Below are 15,043 nucleotides of genomic sequence, written 5' to 3'. Positions count from 1 at the left end.
TTTAATTCAAAATCTGCTGCAGCAGGAGGATCTTGTTTGACACAGTGTATTTTATTTTGAAAGGAACTTGGATTTGCTGCTGTCAAAAGTAAAGACATTCAAATTGTTATTTATAGAAAAATGTGACCTTTTTTTTAAATTTATTGTAAATATTTGAGAGCTACATTTTCTAAAGGAATAGCTAAACGACCAATAAAAACTAAAGTGTATTTTCTAAAAGATTAAGTAGGATCTGGTGGCTCTCACTGGATTCTGGTCTGTCAGAAACTGGACCAAATGACTCTTTTGGTGTTAAAGGCTGCAGACCCTGATTTAGCCAATTGTTCCAAACAATAATTGCTTTCAAAATTCAATTTAATTAAAGTTTCGTGTATTGTTTTCCTGTGAATTGCAGTCATTTTCACTTTAAACAATGAGGCATAAAGAGAATAAGAAGCTGGCGGTGAAGGAGCGTCTTTTGATAAGAAGCTCAGACTTTGGGGAATCAAACGAGAGCGGTGGGAGGTAAAAGAGCGCTGACTCCGGGCTGCCCTTGAGGCCCCAAACACAAAAGAGTGTTTTTTTCTTAAGATCACCAGTAAATCTGTTTTAATTTGGACCAGAACCACTTAAAAAGAATCATTAAAGCGGATTAATCAAGCCGGTCCTGTTTAATGTCTCCTGTTAATTAGTTTGTCAGCAGTGTTTTAATATCGCCTAATGACTTCATATTTCACCGCTGACATTCAGGTGTTCAAAGAGGGGAGAAGGCCCATTCAGGATGCAGGTCTTTTGCTTAAATCGCCCGGCTGGATAAGACAAGGTCACGGAGGCCTCGCCAGATCATCAGGGAGGGGAGAATCCCGGAGAGGAAGCTCTCTCCTCTGTAAAACAGCATGACGGGCACAATGTGATACAGTTCTGTCTTTGAGCCGGAGCTTCACGATCCAGTTTGCGTTGCCTCCTTTTCTCTGCATTTCTTGATTTCTGTCAGCATTTTCCAAACAAGAACAAAGAAGTCAGAAATGGTAGCGTCGTGGCTCCTCTTATTGAGGACGCGGCGTTTTCTCTCTGATGAAAATCCTATGTTAAACAAAATGCTCAATGGAGGCTAATGGATCCCCAACGCGTCCATGCAGAGCTTCTGGAATGCTTTGTTTGACAAATCAATTTTCCCATAACCTGGCGGGGGGAAAAGTGATGCTGATTGATCGACCCCTCTGACTTTGTTTCCAGAATATTGTTTGATGGCTGGATAGATTAATTGGTATGACATTTGAAAGCCTTCCCTCCACTGTCAGCATCCAGGATCGAATCCCGCTCTAATTGTCTCTCCTGTAATTCCTCCGTACACAAATAGGAGACGGCGCTGCTGTGAAGTGGAACCAGAAGTAACAGCATCACACTCCTCCTCCTCCTCCTCTTCCTCAAGGGTGATGCTGGGCTGATAAGGCTGAGTGTATTAAAGGGCATCACCACGACAAACTGCTGAGGCGGCTCTTCTCCTCGCAGCGCTGCAGCTCAGCTGGACACAGATCACGAGGAAAAGGAGTTTTTATCTGTAAATTTAAACTGAAACTTTTCAGCTGTTTCTAATCACCATTTAACAGTTTTTGTTGAGTTCTTCTTTAAAATACTTTAGTTAAAAACATGAGCTGAACTTTTACACTGAACCAGTTTGGAACAATATCCTGTTTGACAAACTTCTTATTTTATTGCTAAAGCGCCAACATAGAAACAACATAAAAGCTTAACCCCTTAACACCGACTTTATTCCTACTTTTATCAAAATAAAGTGTTTTCCATTTAAGATAATGCCCTTAAAGTTGCATTGTTTAATGCTAAACAAACTACACACAGAACCAATAAAAACTGCAGAGCTAAATCAAAAACACACTGAAAATGTAAAAATACAATCCTAAAACTGCCCGAATTAACTGCTAATAAGGGAAAAAGGTAAAAATGTGTCATAAAACAAAAGTTACAACTGTTATCAAGATTGTGTTCCTGTTGAGGCTAAATAATGACTATAAAGTCTTTAACTATTTTTGTGAGTCAAACAGAGCTCAAATTAAATATTAGGCTGGATTAAAAAATACAATTTAAAAAAGAAGATGGAAAACTTAACAAAAAGTAGTAATTTCAACCTTCAACATTATATGAAATCTTTAAGAATTTTAAAGTTGAAGGTGGTTAAATAATTATTTATAAAGTATATTATTTAGGGGTGTAATAAAATATTGATTCATTGAAATATCGCAATACTTAGTTTGGCGATACTTGTATTAAGTCAAAATGCGTCCGAGTTGATATTTAATTAAATGTGTTTGAGCAAAAATGTATTTCAGGGTCTTTCTTCAGTTTTAAACCCTCGACTGCTAGCTGGTAGCAGAGCGCGCACAAATATTTCCTGAATTACTTAAAGAAAAGCACTTTGAATTTAATCGGTTAAGATCAACTTGGAGATGAAATTCAGTTCCAGTTTAAATGATCTAATCATTAAAGAAAATGTCATTAAATGAAGCATTTTACAGTTTTATCTGTGTGAAAGGTTCATAAATGTTCAGATACAGATTTTATTAAGTCATAATTTAGGTAAAAAAAAGTGAAATATGGTCTCTGGTACTGTCTAGTGATACAGAAATCGTGATATACATCGCATTGTCAGATGTGTATCGCGATACGTATAACTATTTCCAATACACACCCCTTTACTGCACGGTGGTGGAGGGGTTTGTTCTAAACCTGGGCTGATATAATCGATTAATCGATCTGAATCGATCTAAACTTAATAGATTAATAATCGATCCATCAAAGTAGAGATTGATCCAACGCACAAAACTAAATCCTCTAGCTTGATGCTAACATGTAATGGGATTTCCCATAGGACGGCTAATGCTAACACTCAGTCGACCTAAACATAGATTCTGACTAAATAAACATCTTTAGAAACTCACAGGCAGGAATCTTTCAAACTCTTTGAAGGAAATATTTATTAAAGTAATCATTTGTGGTCTAAAACATCGTTTTTTTTGTTCCTTTTTTTCTTCTTCTTCTTCTGGAATAAGGTGTAATGCTATAGCATGATCACCACCTAGTGGACAAACTGAAACGTCCTCCAGGAGAAGGTCCAGAGGATGGATGGATAATTGAAAATTACTTGGTGAAAGACCATATTTGAATTAAAAAAATTGGGTATATCCTAAAAAAACTAAATTAGATTCCTCCTGAAGAATATTAATAGGGAAAGTACATAAATTCTAAATTAAATGAGTCAAAAACTGGTACAAATAGCTGAATCTGTGTGTCTAAACATGTTTGAACTCATGTTCTGTTCATTTTGGATCTATGATGGGTCACATGTCTGTCCCCGTTTGGGCCCTCCTCGTTGTTTTAACCCCCTTTCATGTTTTAGACTTTACTCTTACCAAAGAGCCCCCGTTCACTCATGTCCGTCAGTATTTACACAATAAAAGTTCCCATTTCTTTAATGCTGTTTCTTAAAGAATCATCCACATTTCTGTGATTTTCCTAGAGAAAACCCAGATTTCCTGGCTGGACTCTGACCACAGAGGGGGCGTCTGCACTCCAACTTTCCCATCGTTTATTCAGCACCCCCAATGACTAATTGCCTGACTTAGTTTGGATATTGTGGGCTGGGATGGTCCCGCAGGAGGACCCTCCTCCCTCCTCCCGCCTCCCTATCAGCAGCCTTTGAAAAGCTGTAATTGGATGAGTTTATGTCGTCGGATTGATTAATCATATTAATTTGGACTTATTAGTGGGATGGTTGAGAACGATGACAATTAGATTAATGAAATTAGTTAATTCTTCCAATCCGCAGCAGACTGCGACACACACACACACACAAAGGAGAAAACACAAAAAGGAAGTCTGTTATGACAAAGTTAGCAATCAAGATTTGGTTGCTAATTGAATGTCGTCTTTTATTAATGATCGGTTTATAGGAAGACCTTGAGAAAAGAACATTAATTGATTAATCAAAGCGCTCCAAATTAGAATATACAAAGAATCCAGGATTTCCTGGTGTGTGAAAATGTTTTGATAAATGACGCTGCTCGCCTAGAACGTTATATCATAGAAGAGACGCTCGCCGTCCAGACTTCACACGCGTGTCAGATCCAAGATCAGCTCCGTCTGCAGCAAACGGGATAGCGATCAGATCATGTGGGAATCCTGGAGGATCTTCTGTGCTTAAAAACGTGAAGTGGATCGACCTTTAAAGTGGAGTGGCGTCAAACTCCAGTTCAGCAGAACTTCAAACTGTAGAAACATCAAACCTTCCTGCAGCAGAACTCCAAACGTTTTCATTCAGAACTTCTACACATTTGTGTATTTATATGTATTTATATACATATATGTATTTATACATTATTAATTACAAATTGTTAATGCACTTTGACATGATGGCCACCTTAAATTTCATTCTATTCTATTCTTTAAACTTATAGATTGTCTTTTACAAATAAAAATCAAGATTTTCTTGGTCAGTAAGAGTCTAAAAGTGTTGGATCCTTATCAGCAGCACCATAAAGGAGAAGGGTTTTAATAAAAAAGGAGGTAAACAAATGCAAAAGAAGAAAGTTAAAAAATAACCTGAATTTATAACCTCTAACTCATGGAGTTTTCATGCTGTTCTTCATCCAGTAGAAGCTGTTGAAGTCTGATTTCTGAAGCACAGCAGCTTCTTCTGGAGAAAGTTCAGGATCATTTCGGAACAATCAGGGAAATGTCTCTGCAGCTTAACATTTTAAATAACTGAGATCAAAATGAGGAATTTCTAGTTCTTTGCTTCAGAGCAGACTCCTCCTCCTCCTCCTCCTCCTCCTCCTCATGACCTCCTTCACTTTGTCCGTCTCTGATCTCCTCGGAGTGTCAGCGTCTCCTGAGTCCTCCCAAACAAAACACGTCCTCTCCGGTTGATGAGAAAAGAGGTTTAAGATTTTCATTCTTTGTTTTGCTTTATTTACACCAAAGCTCTGATCTCTTTGCCGTTTACGGTAATTACTCCTCGTTAATGGAGGTTTTCTGTCTCAGCGGTGACCTCTGATTGGATCTGAGGCCGTCACATCCCTCCTCACTACATCAGAAACTGAAACTGCGCTTCCCGTCCTCACAGTCGGCGGCTGCAGGGACTCACAGTAAAACGTTCACCTGACTTTTCCCACAGAGACGTGTAATTGGCTGCTGCAGATGCAAACGCAGCTCTGCAGGTTTATTAGGTTCAGTCTGGATGGAGAAGCTCCTCACACCTCCAAAATGTCACACACTGCAGTGTCATTACTCACTTCAGTGGCCTTTTTCCTTCTCTTTCTGCCGTCGCCTTCGGTCGCTCCTCAGCTGGAATCAGCTGATGGACGCCAGCATGTTTACCACAAGACGGAAAGTTAAAGTGATGATGAAGTTCCAGATCACTGGAAAATACTAAAAATGGGATTTAGGATCTTAACTCACAACTTTGAAAGAAGATTTCAAGACAATAAATCTTAAATGTGATCTTCACAAAACGAACTGCAGTGATGTCACCATGACAACAAGCTTGAATTTACGCCACATATTTATAAGCAGAAGTTTTATTAGTTTAGTGAGTTTAGTGAGTTTTTGGTTTCAAGAAACAAACTTGTTTGATTTAGAGAAACTGAAAAGTTTTATTTGACTAATTTATTCAGAATTTTTGAGACAAGTTTGGCTAAAATGTATAAATCTGGTCTTTAATCGGGTTTAGGAAAAAATCAATTTGCCGATAAATCGCGATATTTCATTTGGAGATGCTTGTATTGATTAAAAATGCTGAGAAGACGAAATGTAATGTATTATTTATGAGTTCATTTATGAGCGTATTTACCCAAAGTCCTGCTACTTACTGTGTGTTTTGGATTTTAGCTCCCTGTGGGATCGAGTTTGACGTCTTGAATGTGAGTTTTCGTTTAAAAAATGACGTTTTCCTGTGTCTGTAGTTATAATCTGATTTCTCCAAAATCAGTTCCTGCTTAGAAGTTTCTATTTGATAACAGAACAAGCAAAATAAAAACTATTGGCTTGTTTTGACTTTGATTTCTGACTCTTTTAAAGTTGTAAAGACAGTAAATGAGAGTTAGAAAGGGTTCTAAGAGATGCAGGATGACACGTTACACATTTATCCTGAAGGGGAAATGTAGATATTTTCACAGCGAGCTGAGAATGCTTTTATTTTGGTGAATAAATCTGACTCCTTAAGAGTTTATCTGATGCCTCATTTATTATAAAACTGAAGAACCTGAAAAGAAGCTTTTTATAATACGGCAAAAGCAACGTGGTTTGCAATGACACCAACTACGGAAACCAGGAAGGAACAATTCACTTTCATTAAACTGTATTTGATTGATCGCCAACCCCGAACCAACACAGAGGAAACAGGACGACAAATGATGAAAGCAAAATTATCATAAATTATGGACCAAAATACAACAAAATGAATTTATAATGAGATCTATAGACTTAAACAAATAAAACTGCAAAAATAACAGCTTCTTGCATGAAGCAAGAATGAGGAAGAAGGAGAAGAGTTCTTCATTTCTTGAAGCTTTTGCTCAGAAAACAGAAAATCTAAATGTTTGTTTAACCCTTTGCTGTCCGTGTCAGACCCCCAGACCCGCCTCTCACAGCCACATGTGCCCCCAATTACCCTGCGAGCGCCACATGTGCAACATCATTAATAAGATCCACTAATAATGGTGACGAGCTCCACTGGCCATGAGTGAGATTTGACTAATTACTGTAATTGTATTGGAGTCATGCTCATTAAATATGAAAATTGTCTTCTGTGAAATGAATGGGGCTCCATGATCTCTCTTGTAGGCAGAAGCGAGGAATAAATTAGTGAGCGTCTTTTCGCCGTGCAATTAACCACAGCGGAGACAGCTACCTGCCGCGCCCGCCGTGCACACCCATGCACGCATGTGCTTCTGCCTGCAGTGTTTATTGCTTTTGCTAATGTTTATCATTCTGGGATTATTAGTTGTCTTTCTGCTAACAGGCTGTTTGCGTGACCTGATTAAACTCGGAAAAATACAGATTTACAGAACGTATCATAACTTCTACACATTTTTATTTTTATAGCTGGAGGGACTAAAATTGTGAAAAAGTCTACATTAATATAAAAATATAACGTTTTGGTTTCTTAACCCCACCCACCAATTAATGACATCACGAAAAAAGGTTATCATGATGTTTTACAGTCACAACCAGGATTAATGTGGGTTCATTGCTTCGCCCAAGGACACCTCAACACATGGGTGGGCGGGGCAACTGAATGCGATCTTCCAGTCACCTGTAGGCATTCGTCTAATTCAAACTGCTTAACTGTCACAATGCTGGCAACTGGAGAAAGACTCGTGCATGTGGGGTAGATCTGTTAGCGACAGATGCTAATGATATTAGTCTCAGGATGTATCACGATATATATTGTATTGTCAGATGCATATCGCAATGTGCATCGTATTGTCAGACACATTTCACGATATGTATGGCATTGACAAAAACATATTGCGTGTGTATTATATGGTTTGATACATTACATGATATGCGTCTGACAATATGATATTTATTGCGATATGATACTTATCGCGATATGTATCATATTGTCAGACACATATCGCGATACGTATCATATTGGTAGATACATATCATGATACGTATCATATTTTTAGACACATATCACGATATGTATCATATTTTTAGACACATATCGCGATACGTATCATATTTTTAGACACATATCACGATAAGTATCATATTTTTAGACACATATCGCGATACGTACCATATTTTTAGACACATATCATGATATGTATCATATTTTTAGACACATATCGCGATACGTATCATATTTTTAGACACATATCGCGATACGTATCACATTGGTAGATACATATCACGATACGTATCATATTTTTAGACACATATCACGATACGTATCATATTTTTAGACACATATCGCGATACGTATTATATTTTTAGACACATATCATGATATGTATCATATTTTTAGACACATATCACGATACGTATCATATTTTTAGACACATATCGCGATACGTATCCTATTGTCAGACACACATTGCATTTGGCATCACATCTTAGCAAAATGTATTGATTGTGAGGCACAAATTTGTCTTTTATAAAAGTCTAAATCTGAATGTTCTCATGAGAGAAGAGCAAACATTATCCAGTCCAAGCACAGAAGTTTTTCCTCACACAGGATGTGTCAGCGACTCCAGTCCCGCCGCTTCTCCGTCATCTCAGGGGGTTTGAGTGCTGACAGGACTCCAGAGCCCGGATGACAGCCTCTGTGAGCGTCCCTCGAGGAGACCCGCTCCCCCCCTTGTTCCTGCTCACTTAAGTTGTTTAAGAAGTCATGCAAATGCCGGGCTTGCCTTCGCTGCCCTGCTACAAAACCTTACAGTCAGAGGCTCCTGTGAAGGATTTGATTGAGGAGATGTGGAGGTGAAGAAAAGCAGGTAAACATGGCATAATGTGGAGGTCAAATGCTAATGAGCGCTCCCCTTGCTCTGTCTGGCTGCCTCCAACAACATCAGAGACACCAATAAATCATTCAAACAAATAGAAACTTCATGATTAAGAGACGACTTCCTGCCTTTCTCTGCATCCTGAATGAACTCACAGCTCAGCCTGATTTCTCTCAGGTATTTAGATTGTCCCATTTTGGGACACTAGTCCAGTTTCAGGTTTCTGTGAGCAGGAACTGGAACGTTCTTTAGGCTCAACCGGGCTGTGAGAACTGACAGAGGAGGCGGAGAAACCCCCGAAGCAGCAGGTGGACTGTCACAGGTGGAAGGGCTGTCCCGGGAGCCTGTAGATGGCGCTGCACTCATTTTGAAAGGGTTTTCTATGGGCCGTCCATCACCGCCTGCAGGGTGGCTGGGACGAGCTGCCGAGAGGAGCACTTACCTGTCCTTGAGCCAGGCGGGAGCGGAAAAAAAGAGTAGATTCAGCATGTATGGACGCTGCAGCCAGGAGCCATAAATCATGACCTTCTTCAATTTACACAGGAAGCATATTGATGGTTCGCTGTATCCTTCACTCACTTTCACCTGGTTACATTGTCTAAGACAGCCCCACTCCGGGTAACCATGACTGACACTTTACAGCCTCTCCTCGGTGGACTCTCACCTCCAGCCGATGAATAATTCCCACGTGAGGCCGAGCTCCGGCTGGCGGCCGCCGCGCAAGGTTGACCTCAGAGTGTGATTATAGATTTACTGAAAGTAAAATAAGCAGCAAGAGCGACTGATGAACAGGGCTTGACCGTGTGCGTTCAGCTGATTTAAGGAGAAGGAAGCAGCTTTATGAGACCCCAGAAGATGCTCCACTGCTCCCACATGGGACCCGTACCGACTAGATCGTCACAATAATCGACTTAAAGACCTTCACTAATGGAAATTGTGTTTTAAAAAATGTTCTTGTATCGTTTTTGTCTTAATGGAGAACATTTTTTATATGCTAAGTTAGCTTTGAGTTATCAGTGACTGTAATCTAACGGGAGAGAGTGTAAACAAAGGGATCATGGGAAGTGAGTGCTGGCTTACCTATACCATGATCTTCTTATATATATCCATGTATATGATCACATATAACCTTCGGAACACTAAAGAATAAATATTTAAGAAATATGAGTTATTTTTGTCGTTATTTCCTGACTTAGTCTCTGAGGCTCCGCCTTTAACTTCTTGTGGGTACCGCCCACTTCATGACATCATCCTAGAGCAGGGTCCAACATCTCGTCTGCGTTTCATCCCCAAAAAATAAACAACATCAGAACTTTTGCAAAGATGGAGGTGCATACATACGTCTGCCTTTAGTAGCCCCATCCGTCGCTAAACTGGTCGTAGGGATGGGTGGGGCTAACGGCTGAGCGCCACTCTGATAGTGGCAATGCTAGCGGCTGATCACCGCTAGCTGAACGGGGAAGCTTGCAGCTTGCCATTGCTTAACTATTAGGAAAGCTTGCGGCTTTTCACCACTAGCTGAGCACTGACATTAGCGCCTGGTCACCACTAGCTTCTCAAAGAAATTGTGTTCTGGCAGCGCAGACTTTCCCTGAAAGGGGCGGTTCTCACTTTGTGAAGTCAGATCGTGAGAGCCCGCCTTTTTTCCTGGGTTGGGAGGGGCTGATGCTCAGAGAGCAGGTTATTACAGGAATATTCAGAAGTGCGTAAACGGATAAAACATTTATTTTATGGTTGTTTATAGTGAGGAATGAACATTATTATATAAATAAGAGCTCAACAGGTTGGTTTTTCACGGTATAGAACCTTTAAAAAAACGACACAGGCTTTAGTTTGGATAAAAACAACATAATCCTAAGTAAAGGACCACTGGGATAATTTTACAGTCGAACATATATAGTTGGAGTGGGACTTTAATTGATGAATTGGTTTCTTTTCCTACGATCAAACCAGATCAAGATGTCCGAGGTAAGTTAGGAATCAAATGGAGCTCCAAAAAAATGTTTCAATGTGACATTGATTTGACATTCATTCTTGCTTACCTGTTTGTTTGTACACATGTTTAATTTACATGATCATGTTGCCACAAATACTAGGAATCTGTTCAGTATTGATCTCTGATCAAATAGTGACGTTATATATCAAATCAGTAACCACAGATCATCAGATCAGATCAGTCAGATTGTGGTTAAACAGAATCGTCACACCCGGTACCGCCGCTCAGCTGAAGTTGAAGGACGGCGAGCAAAACAAGCCAGAAGTTATTAGGCGCCGCTTGTTAGCAGCAATAATGCGAAGTGCCGTCCCGCCGAGAAGACGAAGGAAAACGTGTCAAAGCCATTTATACGTTTAATTCAATCTTCTTTTGAGAGATACTTTTATTTTCCCCCAGACATCGCGGCTGATTCTGTTTAGGGGAATGCGTTGTGGCGGGCTGATTAAACGCCGGCCCAGCCCCCGACCCCCCCATATTGGCTGAAGTTGAAAGCCCAGTAAATGAAATGACTTCCACAGGATTGCACCACAAAGGAAGAGAGTGTGTCAGATGTGCATTCAGCCAGTGTCGCAGACGACGCAAGGTCAAACGGGACGGCGTGCAGACAGTCACTCGACTGACGGTCTGGGGCAGGAGGAGGCGTGTCGGCGTGTGCGTTCACCTTTACAGTCCTGCAGGCGGGAAGAGGGAAACGTTTACTACTGATGGATCCTTTTCATGATTCCTCCGGATCCAGGAAAACAAAAACCACTTCAGGGTGTGATGAGGTTGAATACTTTAACAAATAAAGACAAAAGGTTTTAAATGTTTTTAGCAAAACTCAGAACCACTGTTTAGATTTTTCTCTTTTTTCTGAAAAAAAGTTAAATCTTGAAAAATAACAATTCAAATGGTAAAATAATTATCATCCATTGATGACAATAAAGTCTAAAATCTATCAGTCAGGATTTTAAAACCATTATTACAAGAAAACAACATTTTTTCATTGTATTAAAGGCTAAAAGTAGATTTATAATAAAATTTATTGACATTTGATTAAACTTTACCTGTTAAACACACACGAGTTATTCAAGTTCCTTATCAAAATAATTCATCTTTACTTCACATTTTAAATATTTAATGGATGCTGGACTAAAATGTAGTTTATTTTTATGTTTTCTTCATGATATACAAAAATAATCAAGAAAAAAATGTTATGTTTTAATTTAAGTAGAATAAATAAATCTTGATTTATTAATAAAAACAAAAATATTTTTTGGTAATTTTAATACTCTTTTCTGCAAATGTAAACACTAGAAATATTTTGTGAATTGAAGAATATTCTATATTTAAAAGCAAACATTTGTTGCTCAGCAAAGATTGGTTGGATTCTACTTCCTGTGGTGTGGAGATAATTTAAATAAATGAAACTCCGTGAAGCCTCAGTCACAACTGTCCTCATGGGGTCTGCAGGTCAAAAGGGTTCAACACACAGGTAACCCACAGAAAATATCACGGTGAGAGAAAATGTTCATGTTCCTATGGGCGTGCTGCGGGTGACAGGTCATTCTGAACAACTACACAAAGGGTGAAGTCGGTGAGATGCAACCCCACAAGGGTCCCCTGAGTGCTGTTCACGTGACACATGCACGCTCCTTTCATGCAGCCTGACTGTTCGAAATGAGACAATCAGAGTGTAGTTTGTGTGGACGTCCTACAGGCATTTATGTATCACGTGCACACCCCGTACGTGCAAAATGGATGTGGCTAGAGTGTGTCGTGAGGACACGTCGGTGCATACAGCTTCCATCAGCCTTAAGAATACTTCCCGATGTACTTGAGATACATGCGTGATACACGTTTTCACAAATGTTTCTTGTTCATTGATGTGTCTGTTGAGGGTTCGGCTGACAAATCTTTAAAAGAATTCAGTTTTGGTCGGTTGAGAATTACGGTATTTTACGTAGTTTGTATGTAAATACTACATAAATATTGCCCGATTATGCATGATTTTTGCGAGATGCATAAGCAAATTTGTAGCTTTCCGTTCCATCTGTTCCACGTTGTCTAATGGACTTTTCAGACATAACTTATAACTTATATGTCACGTATTACGTTCAATTTCGTAATTAGCATAAAAATCCCTAATGAGTTGCACATTAACAGCACAATAATCCTTCACGGTTCATGCTCAAACCGTGTGGTGATGGGTAGACTGGACGATCTTTCCGACCAGGAGAATCCAGATGTTTCATCAGAACAAATCATCCGATCCAGCTGCTCTCCGTGGTGCAGAATCGATTTCTGCTCAGAACTGAACGTCAAGGTGAAGAAATTCAATGAAGCTCAAACTTACCTGGTCTTTGTGTGGTTTATTCGTATTTCTTCTGTTTTGTAACGTGTTTTATTTGTGATACATCTGTGGGAACGTTTATTCAAGTATGACCAATTTTCATTTATGCACTATGCGATAATCGTATGTAGCGGCTGTATGACATCGATTTATGACACAAAACATGAATTTTAGAAGGTATCTCATTGATCATTGCTTATCAATGGTTCATCGTTTTGGATGAAGAAAGCGGGACGAGCAGCTCTACATGGAGGTCGCAGGACAAACCGGACAAACGGGGGGCGGACCAAAGAAGCAACGGAGACGATGTAGAGCAGGAGTGTCCAAAGTCGGTCCTCGAGGGCCCGCCTCCTGCTGGTTTTCCAGTGATCCTCCCTTATCTGCAGCTGATTACCTGATCAGGTGTGTTTGGCCAATAAGGAGCTTCAATGGTAGATTGGTAGGAAAAAATGAAGGACACCGGGCCTCGAGGCCTGGAGTTTGGAGCCCCCTGGTGCAGACTAGCTGAGGGTTGTGAGACGGAGTCCTCACACGGACCAGAGTGAATTCAGAGCGGTCTTGGTTCATCTACATCTGGAAATGAAACTCAGACATCATGGGCTTCGCTGTGTGTGGGTCCAGATAAACCAGCTCTGCTCTGAGACGCTGAGTTTTACCGCGGCAGTCTCTAATTTGAGTCCGTGATTGGTCAAAAATCCACCTGGTTTCACTGGCAGTGTGTGCTATGTTTGGTCGTTCGTTCATTTATAGCTGGTTGTTATTTGTACGAACACGTGTGCACGTTTGCATAAACTGTTCATTGGAAGTGGTCTCCTGAACGCTGCTCTCCGAGGCTGGTGTTGTGCCAAAGGTACGCTCCCCTGTCAGAATGTGTACCCCGCTCTCAGGCATAATGACTAGTTTTGTAACGCTCGTTTTCTGTCCCAAACAGAGTTAAAAGAAGGTTGATGATCACAATAGACTTTATTCTGGAGCTTTTGGGAGTTTATTGTCATACTTGAAATTTTTTCTATGTAAAACAACGAGAGGGGGCACGGATTCTGTCGGGTGAACCAGCCTGTCAGAATCTGTATCCCCAAAATATTTACAGTAGAACAAAAGTGTCAAGCTCAATCATACAGGGGGCAAAATCAGAAACACTCCTGAGGTCGCGGGCCGAGCAGGATAAACATTTACTGGACACTCTAAAACTACTTTTTAAAACTGTAACTTTTTAACATAATTATGAACTAGATATCTATCATTATCTGTGGTAATGTTAGTGTGAATTTAGTCTACAAAACAAACAAACAAAAAGGTTAGCTAAAACAGCTAGCATGTAGCTAAAATATTAGCTAAACTCCAAAATGGCCTAAAAAAATCTTGGTAAATACCAAAATAGTCCAGAAAGCTAACAGAATGCTAATTTTTAAAACTTAAAACTAACTTTTTAACCTAATTCTGAATAATAAAAAGGCAGGAATATTATTCCAGAATAAATCAACTTAAACCTTAAATAACTTTCAATATTTTACTCTCCATAAAAATATATTTTGTCAAAATTATACAAGTTAGAAATAAGATAACATCGGGTCATTAATAACAATAAAATAAAATGATCTGGAGGGCCGGATCCGGCCCCCGGGCCGTGACTTTGACACTTGAAGCAACAATTATTCATTAATTATTACATGCTTCCATAATAAAGTCACTTTCATAATCATCCTAAATTAGCTAAACAAAGGTCATTTTTTAAACACAAAGCTGTCGTTGTTTTATGTAGAATATGTGGAAAAATATGCACATAAACCCAAAAGCCTCAGAATAAAGTCTATCTTAATTATCCTTTTAATTTGGGACAAAATCTGAGTTCTACACATCAAATCAACTATTCTGCAGGGGGACGCACCTTGGCCCAACACGGTGTGATCGTAGCTGAAGGCTTTAAGTGTTCAGTTGTAAAACCAAATAAATCAAAAGACAAACGCTACATAAACCATGGATTTTATTATGACTGTACATTCAGTGCACTTTTGGATCACCCCAACGACAAGCTGCTATCTACAGGTGAGCACACGAGGCGCGACCACGACCAGCCGGGCTGGTCCTAGAACCTCCTCCAAACACAGTTAGTGGTTTAATGAACCAAAGCTCTTCGTTCATATATCACAAATGTTCCCATATTGCTTGGAGGAGGGAACCCTCCTGGGTAATCATCCGTCTGCGACG

The sequence above is a fragment of the Oryzias melastigma genome, linkage group LG24 (genome assembly GCF_002922805.2).
Source record: "Oryzias melastigma strain HK-1 linkage group LG24, ASM292280v2, whole genome shotgun sequence".
In the NCBI taxonomy this organism is placed as follows: Eukaryota; Metazoa; Chordata; class Actinopteri; order Beloniformes; family Adrianichthyidae; genus Oryzias; species Oryzias melastigma.
This window is presented reverse-complemented; position numbering follows the sequence as displayed.